The following is a 13,542-nucleotide window of genomic DNA, read 5'->3' as shown; positions in this document are numbered from 1 at the left end:
TTCTCTCCCTCCGGCTGCTGCAGAGGATGTTTCAGGGTAGATAGTGGGGGAAGGGGCTAATCAATATGACATTTACCAGCCCTTTCCTTTTCCAAATGAACACAGTAAACACTTATTGTGTTCGATCATAACGAAAGCATAGTAAACGGTTTACTATGCTTCAGTTTGTGAATGAACAGGAAGCCGCTCAGCACGGTGCACTTCTCATTCATTTATTGCCCAGTGCAGTTGAGGCTGCAGAGAAAGGCATGGGTATTTGAGCTTTGAGGTGCACATCCTAACGCAATAGGCTGTGCACACCTATGGGCAAAATACGGTTTCAGCTCTCAAAGTAAACGAGCACAGTAAACGAGCCACTCGCTCTCCACCTCATCCTGTGAATGGACGAGTGGAGATACTGACATTCCACCAGCCCTCCTCTCCTCCATTCACAAAAGCCTTGAGTGTCATAATAATATTACAAGATGTTTTGTGAATGGAGGAGGGTAGAGAGCGAACAGCATCCTTCACTGTACTAGAACTACAAGTCTCAGCTTCAGATGTTCAGCATTTACAACAGTGTTGGTGATGAATAAAACAAATAGTTTTACATAACACAGCACACCCACCACAAATGTTATTCTTGCCGGGTCAAATTCCTCTGCGTTGACACATTCAGAGTACCTAATTGATGCCTAGATGAACAGGGGCTGATTTACTAAAACTGGAGAGTTCAAAATCTGGTGCAGCTGTGCATGGTAGCCAATCAGCTTCTAACTTCAGTTTTTCCAATAAACTTTGACAATATTAACCAGAAGCTGATTGGTTTCTATGCAGAGCTGCACTTTCCAGTTCTAGTAAATCAACCACAGGGTGTTTTCCAGCTCTTAGTGATCATTTCTATGAAGCCATTTAAATTGAATGTAGCTTAACACTGAATTAGTAGAGTGACAAGTTTTACCCAAAATGGTGTCATTGCTCAGAGCAAGCAATCAGCTTCTTTTATTCTTTCCCTAGAAAATGAACATTTAAAGCGGTTGTATAGTCTTTTTTTTTTTTTTTTTTTTATACTTTTACCTACAGGTAAGCCTATAATGAGGCTTACCTATAGGTACAAAAAATATCTCCTAAACCTGTATGGTTTGGTTTAGGAGATATCCCCCTCGCAATGAGCCGCTGACTTCAACGGCACATGTGCACAGGGGGGATTCTCGGCTGGAAGCCCGGCAGACGCCGGACCCTGCCGGAAAGAAATCTCCCACACGCATGCGCGGGAGCGACGATATCGCTGCTCCGGTCACTCACAGCGCCAGAGCCGTGATATCCGGAAATACACGCCGAGGGAACATGTCAGCTCCCTCGGCGTGTATCGGTGCATACTAGCTCATTATGCCTTATCTCTTACAGGTCTGAAAAAAAACAAAAAAACAATTTTCAGCGGGTTTACTCCCGCTTTAAAAAGCAACTCCAGAACAGGTAAAAGTTTTTGCTTGCAGTGGGGTGTCCAATAAAAAGGTAAAAAGCCGCTTTTTCTGATCCCCAGTATCCCTGGCTAATGATGCTCCCCTATGCTCTGACAGTGGACTGTCCCTTGCTGTACTCATGTCCAATACAGCACTGTGATCCCTGCACTGGTCTTGCACTGTCGGAGGGCAGGGTTGAAGTGGTGCACTGACCCATCTAGCAGCATGAAGGAAGCTGTGGGAGCAGAGGATCTGCTAAGTAGAGCCCCTTTATCCAGTCCCATTAGACAAACTAACAGTTAACCCTTGCATTGCAGGTGAAGGACATACTTTACTGGGTAAAAGTTAATTGGTCGTGCTCCAGTTGAGACAAAGCCGATACAACATCTATCTCTGGTAAATAGGGGGGGGGGGGGGGGGGTTGGGACTTTAAATGAAGCCTGGATAGATATTTTATATGGAATCATTTATTCTATTATGAATTAATTATTGAACTATATATCAACTATTTTCAGTGGATGCATACTTACCATGTGGGTACACTTATCGATGTCGGGCTTGCTGTCATGGGCACCACCATGCCACTTCATTTATTCACTGCATTTACCATTGTCAAATGTTGTTATGTGGATACTATATATTGTGTTTTTATTGTATTGATGCCTATATATATTATGAATTTGTCCTATTATTATAATTTATGGTTTTCTACTGAACAATCAATAAAACTCTAAATATGGTTAAAACTCACCTCCACTATCCAAGTGCTTCATTTAATTAAAGTCCCAAACTCCCCTTTTTACATGTATCTATCTCTGGTACTTTATTATTTCCCAAAAATCTGAATTATACCATTACAAATCATTCAATTGTGTTTAAAAATGCCCTACAGATGACTGCAGGTCACTGAACAAGGTCTTATATTGTCACTGGGATGTGTCACACCTGTAGGCTGGAAACATTGGTTTAAACTAAATGGCCCCAATGTCTGTATGAAGTCTGTTTTTAAAGAGACCCTACTAAATAAAGTGGAGAAGGGGAGCAAAATAATAAACAAAATATTGAAAATTGTTATATAAACGTGACATTACATTTATAGAAATAGTAATAACAGCATAAATGGACAGAATCATGATAACATATGAAATAAATGCTTTAATAAGCTTAGGCCCCTTTCACACATTCTATCTGATTAGGTCCACCTGTCCGTTTTTCAGGTGGACCTGATTGGACGCTCCATGCACCTCTATAGAGTGACAGATAAAAGCTGTGACATGTCCGCTGAAATCCGGCGGATCGGATGAAAAACGGACAGGCGGATCCGTCTTTATCCAATCTCCCCACAGAGAAGAGGGGGGCTCTGATGGGTCCGTCTCTGTACAGTGAGCGGAGAGACACGGACCTGTCATCTGTCTGCTCAGTGGAGATCAAAGGATCGACCCCAGCTGAACAAGCGGAGTCTGTCAAAACGGACCCTAATAAGGCTGGGTTCACACCGGAGCGATGCGGGAACGCCGCAAATCCGCAGCGTTTTCCCGCATCGCATGCCTCCCGCCGGCAATCTTAATGACACCCCCAGATCAGTTCGCATATCGCAGTGCGATCTGCAAACTCAGACAGGAATCGGATCGCATGGTGTGAACACCCATGCGATCCGATTCTGCTGCGGACCAAAAAAAGGGTCCTGTGCGAGTTTGCGGCGGGTGCGATGCGAATTCAGCCATACTATCTGTATGGCTGAACTCGCATCGCACAGAGATCGGATGTGATTTGCACTGCAGTGCGGTGCGAATCACATCCGGGTCTCCCAGCCGCAGCGGTGTGAACCCAGCCTAATTCTATGTACAGCCAAAACTTTCTTTTGAACAGACTTAAAGTGGAACTAATTTCATTGATTTAACAGTTTCAAAAAACAGTTTGACTCCCGACACATGCAGAATGATAACTGTCACATTGGTTGAGCTCTCACCAAAACTGTCAAACCATCCAATGGCTGGTATAATAACCGATCACATGTGCAGCATCATGGCAGTTGCAGATCAAACAGAGGCCAAGATGGCAGCTTCCTTGGCTGAAAGTGATAGGAAGGTTTAGTTCTGCATTAAGCTGGCCATACATGGGTTGAAATTCGGGCAGTCCAACAAGGACAATGTTGATCCTTGTTCGGCCACTGCAACAAAATTTGGTCTGCCGATTGACTTCTGTTCAACCGCCCTGACAGATAAAAGCCACCTGATTAGTGGCTACATCGCTGATCTGTGTAATCTGACGAGGTGGGGGGGGGGGGGTATCCTTGCTGTCAGACTACAATACTGCGGAGGGGGGGGGGGGGGCAATCGGTCTAGTATTTTTTCTTTTTTGTTCAGCTTGTTGGCTAAATGAGAAAAACAGTTTTCACGGTCTGCATTTTGTTGGAGAGATTTCTCCTCATTTCTTCACCTGGAGATAACAAGTGAGAAAGGCCTTTACAAAGTGAGGGAAAATCCTCACTAAGGATGAGAAGCTGCAGGCTGAATGCCGTATCTGGATGCCGCAGCCCTCTGTGCCACAGTCACATCTACAATAGACTATTAGCTGCAACCAATTTGTTAAAGGACAGAAAAAAATGACTCTGGACGCAAAGTTCCTGTTCAGAGTCCTCAATCGCATGTAACCAGAACAAGTATGAGTCATGCCGCGTACACATGGTCGAACTGTTTGAAGTACTTAGTCCGTTGAAACACATTTCAGCGGACAATCCGCTCGTGTGTGGGCTTCAGCGGACTTTTTCAGCGTGCAGTCCGGAGTACTAAGAATTTCGGTTTTTCCAAAAATCTGTCCGCCGTACTTTGGTTTCAGCGGACAATACGGTCGTCAGTATGCTAGTCCAACGGACTAAGAATGGCGCATGCCCAGAAAGGATTTACAGGGCTTTGCTGTGTCTTGGACTTCCTATTTCTAGTCCCGTCGTACGTGCTGTACGTCATCGCGCAAGCTTTCGTCGGACTGTTTGGGTATCCGTGTGTGGTCAAGTCCGTTCAGTGGAAAGTACGCCGGATTGTATGACGGACTAAGTACGTCAAACAGTTCGACCGTGTGTACGCGGCATCAGACTCACTTCAATAACATCAGATCCAACCAGGCTTTACCGAACCCAAATCTCTGCGACCAGGACCACATACATGTAAAACACAGGGCCAGTTCACACCAGATGCAGTTCTGTGCTCAATTTTTTTTTCACTAAAAAAGCATGCACAGTGTTTTCCATATATTCCAATGGCTCAAGTTCACACCAGTGCAGTCAGTCCCGGTGCAGAAACTGACTGCATTGGTGTGAACTAGAGCCATTGGAATTCATGGAAAACACTGTGCATGCATTTTTAGTGCAGAAAAAAAAAAAAAAAAAAATCAGTGACACATCCAGTTTTCCTTTATCCCTTGGATGAGCAGATAATTGTGAACAGCAGCCGTGTCAGCCACTGATTTCTACCAGATACAAATCTGGCCGCAGCTGTTCGCACACTGTGTGCACGGGCCCTTAGACAGCTGTCAACATAGCATGGCCCCCACCAGAAAATATTCCCTCCTCTTCTGTTCTGGAGTCTACAGTAATATTTTGCACTGGATTCACTTGCGGCCTCATGGACAAGAGTAACCAGGTATAAATGGAGAAGCTGAATCTATCCAGTTGGAACACTCCAAGAAATAAGTTGTGCTTATACAGAACAGTGAGGCCATCCAGCCATCCACATCCAGCGCCATCTTTTCACCCGCTGAAGAGAGGTTGCTGAAGAGGCTGCTTTCAGGTATTGGCGTTTCAGCTTTCAGACATATTTAGAAATCATTCTTTTGAAAGATCAGCCCACCCAAAACTTGAAAAGGGAACTAAACCCATCAATTTAATGGTTTCCCAAAACAGTTAGGCCTCTTTCACATGGGACGGATCTGTGATGATCCGCCGCGTGGACATCCACTTGACAGGTCTGTCTCTGCACACTGTACAGGGACGGACCTGTCAGAGCGCCGCTCTCCCCTATGGGGGATTTGAGGAGGACGGACCATAGAGTCCGTTATCACCCAATCCGATGACAGATGGAAAAGTAGGGTTTTCCTCCGTCACACTTTTTCGGATCAGAGCGGGTCGTATGTCAGCGGACATGTCACTGCTGACATCCAGCGTTCCATAGACCTCTATGGAGCATCCGTTCAGGTCCGCCTAAAAAACTGGCAGGCGGACCTGAGCGGATCGTTCGTCTTAAAGAGGCCTTACATTCAAGGCATACCAGCAATGAGAACTGTCACAGTTGCTTTTTTCTTCTCTCAACTGAACTGCCAAACCATCAGGTGTCTGGTGTCATATCTGATCACATGTGCAGCACCATGGCAACTGCAGATCAAACTGAGGCTAAGGTGGCAGCTTCCTTGGACAGGAGGGTTTAGTTCTGCTTTATTAATTGTTTTTGGACAGTTAAAGTGGTTGTAAATCCTTCGACATAGCCAGTGAAGTGATTCGTTTTCAGGTGATACACAGAGATTAAATAAATCATCCTACATAATTTGTACATGTTTATCTGCAGTGTTTTCTTCTCTACAGCCATTCAAAGTTCAGAATTTATAAAGCTTGTCTGAGCCGTCAGAAAACTGGGGGCAGAGAGCTGAAGTATTACCCCACGGAGCTCCGTGAGAGGTGCTCCGAGAGCTGCTTGGAGGAAAGGGACATACACACCCTGACACAGCAACAGAGCTGAGACTGTCAGTCTTATGCTGGCCATACACCATTCGAAAAATCATCCAGAATTCAGTCATTTTTTTGGCCAGTTAATGGGCACAAAATCGATAATCGTTTTGACATTTTGTAGCCGAAAAAAGGACAAGTTTGAAACTGTTCTGCCAAACGAATGATAAACTGAAAAGTTAATGTGTTTCCCGCCCAAACTGTCTGCACTAGATATATGTAAAAAAAATGAACAAAACACGCATTCATTTATGTCCACTGAACGATCAGTAATTACATGATGGCACTATCGTTTGCACTCACGGCCGAATGTTTGTTTTTTGAAAGTGGATTCGGACGATTTTTTCATATAGTGTATGGCCAGCAAAAGGCTGCGTGCTGGAGGTCCCTCCACTGTCACCTTTCTTCTCTTGGTGTCAGGAAAACTTGTCAGAAGTAATTCATGCTGACAGCAGAAGAACAAAGCAACAGACAGAAATGACACTTAGTGCTCTTAATTTTGATAAGTACACAATATAGAGGGATATGCTTTGCCGATATCTCACGTCTCAGGTTTAGAACCATTTTAAATGGCCGAGCATTTTCTTTTAGACTCCATTGGTGAGATCTCTGTGTGGCGTTCCAAGGTCTGCACACCATCTGACAAAGAGGGGCTCCCACCATCCCTTATATTCTGGAGATAACAGCGAAGGCAGTCACGAACATCCACAACTCCCAGAGGAAGAAGGGAGCGAGATCTCACTGCTGGTGTATCCAAGAGAAGGGGCTGACCACCAAATTCTACATTTCACCAGAATATCAGTTGGGGGACTGGCCCTTGAAAACAGTAAAACCAATTACAAGTAGAAACACCATAAAACGGGCTACTGTACAGGTGAGCCCGAACGTGATAAAACCAGGACATACCATGAAGATATATAGGACAGAACGTGTGGTGGGACATCAGTGCAGAACAGGAAAAAGTGAATGACACAAAGCTAACCAAAAGATGTCCAGAAGAGCGTGAGCAGCACAGGGAAGCAGCCAGGAGGCACACAGCCATGGAATAGGGTTCCCCATAAGGACACAGATAAGGCAGTAGATGTACAAAGACAAACCAAAATAAGATTACCCAAAGTGCCACCAGCCTAGAAATCAGGGAGTCCCAAAGGCTGCCAGTTTGAGAGGCGAGCAACCTATAATGGAATCTAGATCGAGAGACAGCTCATAAAAGCATCCATCCTGCAACCCATAAAAAGACAACCTGTGCACTTGTGGCAGGCCATAAAGACTGCCAGGCTGCATGTCAACCAGGCCCTCCGGACAGCGAGTCAAGCAGCACCCCCCCCCCCAGGGCCCGCCGGACAGCGAGTCAAGCAGCACCCCCCCCCCAGGGCCCGCCGGACAGCGAGTCAAGCAGCACCCCCCCCCCCCCCAGGGCCCGTCGGACAGCGAGTCAAGCAGGCCACCCCCCCCCCAGGGCCCGCCGGACAGCGAGTCAAGCAGGCCACCCCCCCCCCCAGGGCCCGCCGGACAGCGAGTCAAGCAGGCCACCCCCCCCCAGGGCCCGCCGGACAGCGAGTCAAGCAGGCCACCCCCCCCCCAGGGCCCGCCGGACAGCGAGTCAAGCAGGCCACCCCCCCCCCAGGGCCCGCCGGACAGCGAGTCAAGCAGGCCACCCCCCCCCCCCAGGGCCCGCCGGACAGCGAGTCAAGCAGGCCACCCCCCCCCCAGGGCCCGCCGGACAGCGAGTCAAGCAGGCCACCCCCCCCCCCCCAGGGCCCGCCGGACAGCGAGTCAAGCAGGCCACCCCCCCCCCCAGGGCCCGCCGGACAGCGAGTCAAGCAGGCCACCCCCCCCCAGGGCCCGCCGGACAGCGAGTCAAGCAGGCCACCCCCCCCCCAGGGCCCGCCGGACAGCGAGTCAAGCAGGCCACCCCCCCCCCAGGGCCCGCCGGACAGCGAGTCAAGCAGGCCACCCCCCCCCCAGGGCCCGCCGGACAGCGAGTCAAGCAGGCCACCCCCCCCCCAGGGCCCGCCGGACAGCGAGTCAAGCAGGCCACCCCCCCCCCAGGGCCCGCCGGACAGCGAGTCAAGCAGGCCACCCCCCCCCCAGGGCCCGCCGGACAGCGAGTCAAGCAGGCCACCCCCCCCCAGGGCCCGCCGGACAGCGAGTCAAGCAGGCCACCCCCCCCCAGGGCCCGCCGGACAGCGAGTCAAGCAGGCCACCCCCCCCCAGGGCCCGCCGGACAGCGAGTCAAGCAGGCCACCCCCCCCAGGGCCCGCCGGACAGCGAGTCAAGCAGGCCACCCCCCCCCCAGGGCCCGCCGGACAGCGAGTCAAGCAGGCCACCCCCCCCCAGGGCCCGCCGGACAGCGAGTCAAGCAGGCCACCCCCCCCCAGGGCCCGCCGGACAGCGAGTCAAGCAGGCCACCCCCCCCCCAGGGCCCGCCGGACAGCGAGTCAAGCAGGCCACCCCCCCCCCAGGGCCCGCCGGACAGCGAGTCAAGCAGGCCAACCCCCCCCCAGGGCCCGCCGGACAGCGAGTCAAGCAGGCCACCCCCCCCCCCCCAGGGCCCGCCGGACAGCAATTCAAGCAGGCCCTCCTGAGGACTCGCCGAACAGCGAGACAATGTGCTCGCTGGGCAGCGAGTCATGCCACCCCCCCAAGGCTTCGCCGGACAGCGAGACAATGTGCTCGCTGGGCAGCGAGTCATGCCACCCCCCCCAAGGCCTCGCCGGACAGCGAGACAATGTGCTCGTTGGGCAGCGAGTCATGCCACCCCCCCAAGGCCTCGCCGGACAGCGAGACAATGCGCTCGCCGGGCAGCGAGTCATGCCACCCCCCAAGGGCTCGCCGGGACAGCGAGACAATGCGCTCGCCGGGCAGCGAGTCATGCCACCCCCCAAGGGCTCGCCGGGACAGCGAGACAATGCGCTCGCCGGGCAGCGAGTAATGCCACCCCCCCAAGGGCTCGCCGGGACAGCGAGACAATGCGCTCGCCGGGCAGCGAGTAATGCCACCCCCCCAAGGGCTCGCCGGACAGCGAGACAATGCGCTCGCCGGTCAGCGAGTCATGCCACCCCCCCCCCCCCCCCCAAGGGCTCGCCGGACAGCGAGACAATGCGCTCGCCGGGCAGCGAGTCATGCCACCCCCCAAGGGCTCGCCGGGACAGCGAGACAATGCGCTCGCCGGGCAGCGAGTCATGCCACCCCCCAAGGGCTCGCCGGGACAGCGAGACAATGCGCTCGCCGGGCAGCGAGTAATGCCACCCCCCCAAGGGCTCGCCGGGACAGCGAGACAATGCGCTCGCCGGGCAGCGAGTAATGCCACCCCCCCAAGGGCTCGCCGGACAGCGAGACAATGCGCTCGCCGGTCAGCGAGTCATGCCACCCCCCCCCCCCCCCCCAAGGGCTCGCCGGACAGTGATTCAAGCAGGCCCCCCAGACAGAGAGATGGTCACTCAGACTGCTGGCTTTTCAGTGCTGTCTGGTGGGCCTGTACACCTGACTGCCAGGTGGGCACCCCCTGAGGCCCACCAGGCAGCAGACTGAGCACAGTGACCCATAATGGCCCCAGCCTGAGGGTCAGGCAGATGGTACAGGCAGTCCTCCTTCCTGCTGGATACATTCAATCAGCAGACGTGTGGCAGAGCATAGAGAAGCCGGGCACACAGCCCATAGAATGCAGGGAGCGGGCCCCGGGCTCTGGTGCCAGCTGTGCTCCCCGTATATCCGGGCAGTGTGCTCAGACAATACACACACAGGACAGCTATGGCAGGGTGTGGGGGATATACACAGAGGGGGAGGGGGACACTGTTTCACACACCGTACCTACCAGGGCGGACGTCCCGTCCTCGGCCTCCCCTGCCCGGGCCGACCGGTTCCTCTCCCCAGTCACCGTCCGCCTCACACTCTCCCTGCGCCCTGCACCTCTGCGGCCATCGCACGGCTCCTCCCCCCGGTCCCGCCTCCAGCGCCTCATCCACTAGCCGGCCCGTGTGACGTCACCGCCCCACAACGCAGCCGAGGCGCCTGAGAGCTGTGCGGGGTCGTGACGTCACTCTGTGCTAGTTCTGCTTGTGTGTAGCGCGGAGTATGGATGTGTATGGAGAGGGATCATTACACCTAGGAATGTCATCATTACCATGTCACTATCTATGCTACAAGCGAGATCTGGCTACATTGTGAATTTCACTAAAGAAATAAAAAGTATAAACAAACTTTAGGCCTCGTACACAATGGGGGGCTCATCCCCTGAGCCTCAGACTTCAGTCATGGTACCAGTGGCAGCTGGTGCTCAAAATGTTTGGGGGGCGCAAACTAAAAATTTCTGAAAAAAAACATGAATTGCAGCCTCACTGTGCCCATCAAATGCACCCACTGTGCCCATCAAACGCAGTAGCCACGGTGCCAATCAAACGCAGCCACTGTGCCATCAAACGCAGCTACTGTGCCAATCAAACGCAGCCACTGTGACATCAAACACAGCCACTGTGCCATCAAACGCAGCCACTGTGCCAATCAAACGCAGCCACTGTGCCCATCAAATGCAGCTGCTGTGCCCATCAAATGTAGCCACTGTGCCATCAAACGCAGCCACTGTGCCCATTAAACGCAGCCACTTTGCCATCAAACGCAGCCACTGAGCCCATCAAACGCAGCCACTGAGCCCATCAAACGCAGCCACTGTGCCATCAAATGCAGCCACTGTGCCATCAAACACAGATACTGTGCCCATCAAACGCAGCCACTGTGCCAATCAAACGCAGCCACTGTGCCCATCAAACGCAGCCACTGTGCCCATCAAACGCAGGCACTGTGCCCATCAAACGCAGCCACTGTGCCAATCAAACGCAGCCACTGTGCCATCAAACGCAGCCACTGTGCCATCAAACGCAGCCACTGTGCCCATCAAACGCAGCCACTGTGCCATCAAACGCAGCCACTGTGCCCATCAAACGCAGCCACTGTGCCATCAAACGCAGCCACTGTGCCCATCAAACGCAGCCACTGTGCCATCAAACGCAGCCACTGTGCCCATCAAACGCAGCCACTGTGCCCATCAAACGCAGCCACTGTGCCAATCAAACGCAGCCACTGTGCCAATCAAACGCAGCCACTGTGTCAGTCAAACTCAGCCACTGTTCCAATCAAATGCAGCCACTGTGCCATCAAACGCAGCCACTGTGCCATCAAACACAGATACTGTGCCCATCAAACGCAGCCACTGTGCCAATCAAACGTAGCCACTGTGCCCATCAAACGCAGGCACTGTGCCAATCAAACGCAGCCACTGTGCCAATCAAACGCAGCCACTGTGCCATCAAACGCAGCCACTGTGCCATCAAACGCAGCCACTGTGTCCATCAAACGCAGCCACTGTGCCATCAAACGCAGCCACTGTGCCCATCAAACGCAGCCACTGTGCCATCAAACGCAGCCACTGTGCCCATAAAACGCAGCCACTGTGCCATCAAACGCAGCCACTGTGCCCATCAAACGCAGCCACTGTGCCATCAAACGCAGCCACTGTGCCATCAAACGCAGCCACTGTGCCCATCAAACGCAGCCACTGTGCCCATCAAACGCAGCCACTGTGCCAATCAAACGCAGCCACTGTGTCAGTCAAACTCAGCCACTGTTCCAATCAAATGCAGCCACTGTGCCATCAAACGCAGCCACTGTGCCATCAAACGCAGATACTGTGCCCATCAAACGCAGCCACTGTGCCAATCAAACGCAGCCACTGTGCCCATCAAACGCAGGCACTGTGCCCATCAAACGCAGCCACTGTGTCAATCAAACGCAGCCACTGTGCCATCAAACGCAGCCACTGTGCCATCAAACGCAGCCACTGTGCCCATAAAACGCAGGCACTGTGCCCATCAAACGCAGCCATTGTGTCATCAAACGCAGCCACTGTGCCAATCAAACGCAGCCACTGTGCCATCAAACGCAGCCACTGTGTCAGTCAAACTCAGCCACTGTTCCCATCAAATGCAGCCACTGTGCCATCAAACGCAGCCACCGTGTCCATCAAAAGTGCCACTGTGACCCTCCCGTCCGCTTGCTGTCTGCCCGGCACTTACCCTGTCTCAGTGGCGGGTCAAGCAGTGGGTGGTGGTGGCGAGCGGTGGGACCTTGCAGCGGGTCAGACAGCAGCTCCTGTGTCCTCCATGCGTCTCCTTCCCTCCTCCTGATAGAGAGGCGGTTCAGTGTTAGGAAAGCGAATATTCACGTCTCTAACACCTGGGTGGACTGCGAGTGCAATGCTTTCAGCTCTGAGTTCACCTTTTTTGAAGCCTATTAGAGCCTATGGCTATGGCTCTAATCAGGTACTTCAAAAATACACCCCTGTCGCTGAATAGGGGATGGTGGCGGCGGCCATGGATAGATTCATGCAATGCGTGAATCTATCCATTATACACAGAGGGGGGTTGCTTGAGAGAGGGGGCAGCGCCCGTGCACCATTAATGGACGCACCGCCACTGCTTGGTACACTATATTACCAAAAGTATTGAGACTCCTGCCTTTACACACACATGAACTTTATTGGCATCCCAGTCTTAGTCTGTAGGGTTCAATATTGGGAAGGTTGTCCGCAAGGTTTTGGAGTGTATCTATGGGAATGTTTGACCATTCTTCCAGAAGCGCATTTGTGAGGTCAGGCACTGATGTTGGACAAGAAGGCCTGGCTCACAGTCTCTGCTCTAATTCATCCGAAAGGTGTTCTATCGGGTTGAGATCAGCATTCTGTGCAGGCCAGTCAAGTTCCTCCACCCCAAACTCACTCATCCATGTCTTTATGGACCTTGCTTTGTGCACTGGTGGGCAGTCATGTTGGAACAGGAAAGAGCCAGCCTCAAACTGTTCCCACAAAATTGGAAGCAGGAAATTGCAGAGCAGCGCTATTCATTTGAATGGGTCTTGTTGAACAGGGGCATAATTTATGCCATGGCTGCAAAACATAGCATCTGTTGCTAAAGGGGGTAATGGTTGATAGGCGGTAAAAGCACAGCTGAAACATGGGATCTTACCACCCCTCAACCTCACATATGAATGAGTGCTACAGATTCATTCACACATTACTCTGGCTGTGTGAAAGAATGAATTGTTCATGTGGCTGGACCTGCCTGTTACTCTTATGCCTGATACACACAACGAGATTATCGTCTGTTTTTTTTTGCATGCTAATCTCAGATCGAGTCACAAAAATTCTCGTACGACAGAATAAAAATTCGGAAGTGATGTCATGTGTTGTAGTGTATTTGTGTTGCATTTTCCAACGACAGCTGTACTGATTAATTGAAAATCATATGATCTTATATGGTACGAAAATAAAATTTGCGCATGTCCGATCAAATAATATCGGACGAACTATCGGCACCCCGGCGATCGGCTCCT

At 52.0% G+C, this 13,542-nt stretch overlaps 1 protein-coding gene across 2 annotated transcripts in view; it reads right to left on the bottom strand.

Moving 5' to 3' along the window:
- WWP1 (WW domain containing E3 ubiquitin protein ligase 1) overlaps positions 1–10,126 on the bottom strand; it is a 263,487-nt gene extending 253,361 nt beyond the window's left edge. Inside the window, exon 1 of one of the 2 annotated variants that reach the window (XM_077492977.1) lies at positions 9,974–10,126. The gene's annotated coding sequence lies outside the window, so the exon portion shown is untranslated. Of the gene's footprint in view, positions 1–9,969 lie in introns of both variants that reach the window. The other variant, XM_077492978.1, reaches the window with a different exon arrangement.
- Between the last annotated feature and the right edge of the window lie 3,416 nt (positions 10,127–13,542).

This window comes from Lithobates pipiens, unplaced genomic scaffold (genome assembly GCF_037356315.1).
Source record: "Lithobates pipiens isolate NorthernLeopardFrog02 unplaced genomic scaffold, aLitPip1_a1.2 Scaffold_19, whole genome shotgun sequence".
NCBI lineage: Eukaryota > Metazoa > Chordata > Amphibia > Anura > Ranidae > Lithobates > Lithobates pipiens.
Note: the sequence above shows the minus strand (reverse complement) of the source record. Positions and strands in the feature narration are given on the sequence as shown.